The sequence below is a fragment of the Lytechinus pictus genome, chromosome 3, assembly GCF_037042905.1.
Source record: "Lytechinus pictus isolate F3 Inbred chromosome 3, Lp3.0, whole genome shotgun sequence".
Classification (NCBI taxonomy): Eukaryota; Metazoa; Echinodermata; class Echinoidea; order Temnopleuroida; family Toxopneustidae; genus Lytechinus; species Lytechinus pictus.
In genome coordinates this window covers 49,178,715-49,185,195 of record NC_087247.1, presented here as the reverse complement: position 1 = coordinate 49,185,195, position 6,481 = coordinate 49,178,715, and positions in this window count along the sequence as shown.

The window sequence follows — 6,481 nt, the reverse complement described above, 5'->3', positions numbered from 1 at the left end:
TGACGTTTGACGAAGTAAATATCTGTGACAACAGTGCAAAGTTGCCCACTACAAGTGTTTTTGGGCCAGTAGATGGTTTAATTTGTCACCAGATTATGTTTTATTTATCTATTTTATTATACTTCATTATTTTCCTTTTCTTGCTAGCCCTCAGATATGGGTAGGGACACGTGGTCACTTTATTCACCTCAGACCCATGTCAGATACGCCACGTTTATTCGACAGTAAGTGAATTTACACACGAATACTCCTTGATCTGAAATGAATGTGACCAAGTATCCCAATTGGTTCATATTTCTTTATAATACTTTCATGAATATGGCATCCACAGTATGACACTGACAAACGAACATTATTAATAATATTTTTTTCTTCGAAACGCCAACATTCTAATATGATAGGTTTTACAGTTTATTGTTGGTTTGTACGAAATTCAGAAAACTGACATTTTAAGTAACGAACGATTTCACAATTAACATAGACCACAGTTTGATTATAAACAAAACGCAAAGAGAACACGACATGATTGACACAAAACATATACAAAATAAATTTTAGCACCAGCCGATGCCCGATGATCAACGAATGGAATTGAAGAATATTTCAATGAAAACAGGCAAGATATTATGAAACATATAAGTTTCATGAAATATTTGTTCGATTAATCATGTAATGATAAAAATTCAGAGCATAATTGATTATGCAGAAATTGAAAATTGATTTAAAAAAATCATAAATCTGACGAAGCATTGCTGTAGTTCATGTGACAGGGTACATTCAATACACATGTATAATAAACAATGCACGCAAGACAAAACGAGTAGACCTATACTAAGAACCCATTAAACACTAGAGCATCTAAGATTTATGGATGGGCTATGGATCACAATAGTTCGAGATCAAAATGACTTTCCAAATCTAGCATTAATCATCAAAAATACATTTTATGAAATAGGACCTGTGTCTGAAGGAAAATGAAAGTATATGTATATAGCAAAGCATATCAAACATCCACATCATATTGCACTAATATCAAGATACAATGATGAAACTTTTGATTTTCGCCAAAGTAAGACATGACTGCAATGAATGAATCCAGATGTCAATGGTGTCATAATCCTACAAGGTTTGTATTAAAATACACTGCAAAAACACATTTTCCATTAATTGATATTAGAAAGGCTTAATAAACACTCTTAGGCTATATATCAATGTCAATTCTAAAATTAATTTAATTGAAAAATGGATTAGCAAATATAAATACGAACTCATGTAGAATTATGACTTCATTGGCATCTGGATTCATTTATTGCAGCCGTGCCTTACTATGGCGAAAATCAATCTTTACATCAGTCTCCTGATTATCAAAGCGTTAACACACATCACATAAATATGGCATAAAATTATTTGGGAGACGATTCTCTTTCAGTTCATATATAATAATTATGTGTTTATGACATACATTTTCCTTTAATTGGGGATTTGTGCAGCAGTGTCATTTTTTGTAACTCATACGGTCAATTTACTGGAAGAAATAAATTAGAATTACATTCTTAAAAATGAGAGTAAAAATTTACCCAACATTGGGTAGAAAGGGAACATGCATATGCTGAGTAATTTTGTCCCCCAAAATTGGGCAAAATGCATGTTTGAAGGGTACATTGTTTTCAACGCAACATTGCGTAAAATTTACAAAAAAAAATGGTATCTTTTACCCAACAAACATGCATGTTTCCATTTGATCCAGTATTCGGTAAACTTTTTTACAGTGTATGCTTTCTATTTATATATAAATCAGTACATATTGCACGTTTGGCCCTGTCATAAAAAAAACACGTAAACCATTATTGAAACTGATTAAAGGCCAAGTCCATCCCGTCATCAAGGTAATTTTAATGGAGAAAATCAAACTAGCAAACCACCAAAAATTTCATCAAAATTGGAGGTAAAATAAGAAAGCTAATGCATTTTGAATTGTTACTAATTTTTAGATAAAAAAAGTTACCAAAGAAATGCATACAGTATGGCTCAGTCGATTTATTTTAATCCACACTTTTTCTTAAGTGTTATATAAAACATGAACTATATTGTTGGTGAGTTGTTGTTTTTTCAGTTTGACAGTAAGAAAGTTTATCATTGAATTACAATATATTGGCTATATAGAAATTGTAATTTCACATGGTCATGAATGAATCAAACTAAACATATAATATATATAGAATATAAACGAATAGTTAGTGCATGACACCCAGGGACCTGAGAAGCGGGGGTGCTGGGGGTGCTGAAGCACCCCCAGAAATTATCCTGGGGGTGCTGCGTGTATTATTTTCCATAGGCAGCACCCCCACGAAATCAGGTTCCCCCTGTATTTTTTTAAATATGTTATAATGTACATAATTATCACATTAGACAATCGCAAATCATTTACATAGTCTTTCACATATTCCAATAACATCCCTCCTATATAACGCGACTCAATCAAGCTCCAGCGGGGCAAAAGCACTCCGATACGGACGTAGTCGCGCGCAATACGTGATACACACTGGGGTGGTTGGACTTGAAACTTCCAGGTTTGATGTCGAATCAAGTGAGCGCGCGCCCGACCGCCTGTGTATTGTATACAAAAATTACAAGTAATAGAAATCAAATTTCACAGTCTTTTTCTCCCTGCCCCATGGCCCTACGGGCTTGGAAGCGGGGGTGTTCGGGGTGAAGCACCCCCAAAATTTGGGGGTGCTGCGTGTGTTATTTTCCATATACACTGTTGGTCATAAAGGTGGAATAAAATATTTTTGAATAAAAATCGACAGTTTTGTTGGTATTTGAAAGGCTACGCGTAGACAAAATGGTAATTGAGTGATTACATAATGTTTCCCCATTACACAGGTGACATTATAACATGATAAATTTGGATTACGTAATAAATTATTTTGTTGTAGACTATAAAAGCCTATGCATATGATATTCTGTCCCTTTCCCTGATTTAGCACTGTGTATAAGAAGGTTGCATTTTTTCGAGTTCCTTGTACCGTTTGAAATAAAAATCGGTAGAGACGTTCCCTGGACTATGCCTGGTCCAACGGCAACAGCAACACACGAGAGAGTGGTAGCACTGCGACAGGAGGGCTACAAGCAGACTGATACCGCAGAAGTCCTAGGGATATCACAGAGTGCAGTCTCTAAGGTCCTGAAACGTCAACGTGAGGCGGGGAATGTGCGGCCACGGAAATCTCCAGGAAGTCCCAGATTGACCACAAGAAGAGATGATCGCCAACTGTTGAATTTCAGCCGCAGAAACCGGAAATCTCCCACGAGCCGTCTCCGTCGCTTGTGGAGGAGATATCATGCTGGGATCAACGTTTCCCGGTCAACCGTTAATCGCAGATTGCTCCAACATGGTTACCGAGAACGACGGTTGACCAAATGTCCACACCTGTCTGTTCACCTCAGAGTAGCTCGTCTTCTTTGGGCTAGGGAGCACAGAATGCTTCATCCAGGACATTGGCAACATGTGGTCTTCACGGACGAGAGCCGGTTCATCCTTGACCGAAAGGATGGGAGACAACGAGTTCGTCGATTAAACGGGGAAAACCTTTGTGATGAATGTATCCACGAGACGACTCAAGTCGGAGGCGGCTCAGTGATGATATGGGCCGGCATCCATTATGGAGGGAAAACGCCAATGGTGGTTCCGGACGGAAACGTCAACGCCGCCGCCTACAGGGATATATTGGAGTTCCACTGTCTTCCATATGCAAGACGAGTGTATGGGCACAATTTCCGACTGCAGGATGACAACGCTAGACCGCAAAGGGCCGCTGCAGTAAAGGAATTCCTGGAGGCAGAGGGCGTCGTACAGTTGCCATGGCCAGCTTGTTCGCCGGATATGAACCCCATAGAGCATGCATGGGATGCCCTAGGCCGAGCCATCAACGACAGAGAGGTCATTCCTCAAAATCTGCAGGAGTTGGCAGATGCTCTGAGGGAAGAATGGGACGCTATGCCTGTTGACGTCATCAACAAGCTAGTGGACAGCATGTAACGACGTCTGCATGCGCTGGTTCGTGCCAGGGGTGGACATACCCGATACTAGTGACTGAGTAAGAACAATGACTCACGTTTGATGCAAATTTGTCCATGAAATCACAAAAAAAAGTCATCTGGAAAACTGAGAGAGATTGAAAAAAATATCTCATGATCCTTTAATTTACTGTATATTGTCGTCAGTGTTGTTCTATGCTCATGACATCCATCGCTTGGGACATAAACTTGTAAATTATCACTGTCAAACGTGTAAAAAAGGCAGAATTATAAAGTAAAGTGGTTATCATGCACCATAAATGCCATATTCAAATCATGTTGTAATAATTACGCTGAGAAAATTTGGTGAAAAAAAATATTCCACCTTTATGACCAACAGTGTATATAGGCAGCGCACCTCCTGGAAATCTAGTGGTAGGTATGATAAATGACAGAAATGTAATGAAAATGAACGACGTTTTGAAGAACCCCCCCCCCCCCCCACTTCAGAATTTTCCGACACATTACTTGAAATAGTCTTTAAATTCACCCTCTTTCAGATAGGAATATCCAATGTTTTCTGCTCGCGCTTCGCGCTCGCATTATTGATTTTTATCATAAAAAATGTAATTAGAATGCCCAGATACTAGGTCTAACTCTAAACACGCGCACGCATGTTTTATTCAGATACGCAGCTTGATTTGGGGGGGGGGGGGTACTCCGGGCTGAAAATATTTATATCAAATACATTTTATCAAAATAAATACATTTTATCAAAATCTGATAACGATTAGTTAAGTTATTTAATTCTAAAGTTTAGCAATATTTTATGATTTGCATGTCGTCATGAATATTTAATAGGTGGGCTGATGCTGTCACATCCCCACTATCCTAGCTGTTCCTTGTGGAATCAAAATTGTTTCATTTTTTTCATACCAGAATGAATGATATGTCTCCCTTATAATGAAATAAGTTGCAGCAAAAGAATATCTAATGGACTAAATCAGTTGTCAATTCAACTGTTTTGGTTCTTGAAAGGAAAATATTGAATAAACCTAATTTTATATAATAAAATACAAAAGAGCAAGTGGGGAATAATGCTAATCTTTAAAATGCAATAACTGTGATTCCTTTTCTGATTTTGATCAAATCTTTATTCTTATGTTCGTCTGAGTTTTCTTTATCTGTTCAAACCATTTTACATTCAGTGTGGAGTTTTAGATCAGAATATCAAAAAATTTCTGCTCCCGCTTCGCGCTCACACTATTAATTTAAGAATATATCCAATTACCCATCATTTTCTTCAGGTCTGAAATCTCAATTTTGTTTCCGCTCGCGCTTTGCGCTCGCATCAATTGTATAGTTATATACATGTACCTATCCTGTTCATGATTAGAAAAGTGCTTAAAGATGTCTCATTTTAGGTTTGAAATCTCATTTTTATTTCCGCTCGCGCTTCGCACTTGCATCAATTGTATAGTTTTATACCTATACTCATCATGATTAGAAAAGTACTTAGAATCTCTCTTTTTTTTGGTCTGAAATCTCAATTTTGTTTCCGCTCGCGCTTCGCGCTCGCATCAATTGTAAATATACCTATCCTGCTCATAATTAAAAAACGTGCTTAGAATGTCCAGTATTTAGGTCGAAATGTCAAAATTTTCAGCTCGCGCTTCGCGCTCGCATTATTTGATTGTTGATATATGTATCGTCTTCATGGGTAACTGCAAAACAGTTCTTATAACACATCCCTTTCGATCAGGCCAGAGCGTATATAAAAAAATATCTGCTCGCGCTCACAATTATTATTTGTTACATACGCATCTTGGACCACAATTTTCAGGACAAAATACATGAAATTTCCACAAAAAATAGCTCGCGCTTCGCGCTCGAATTATCTAATTATATATTTATGTTCTTTTATAAGAAGAAAGCCAATAAGTGACTGTCATATATATGTATATTTATATATATATATATATATATATATATATATATGTGTGTGTGTATGTGTGTGTGTGGTATGTGTGTGTGTAATTATGTTAAACTCAACTGTGTCTGTCCCCCCCCCACCTCCGAGGAGAGATTTCAGCACCCCCACTGAAAAAATCGTTCCCAGGTCCCTGATGACACCATCGGCTGCCTCATTTGCATACCGACGAAGATGTGCATATGTTTTATGAAATAGAGCTAAACTGTCATAACTTTCTTATTTTCATCTAATTTTGATGAAATATTCAGAGTTATGCTTGCTTGGGCTTTCTCTATTTTGTTTTAAACAACTTTTTGTTGAGGTGAACTTGGCCTTTCAATAACAAAGTCAATTTCACATCCCCGATAAAATCATAATCAAAACATGGAATGTGAATGAAGTATTTTACCATACCACATTAACTCATAGTGAGATAGGACCTACTGATATGGTTTACATATCTGGATGAGTAATCAGCTTTTTTCTTGT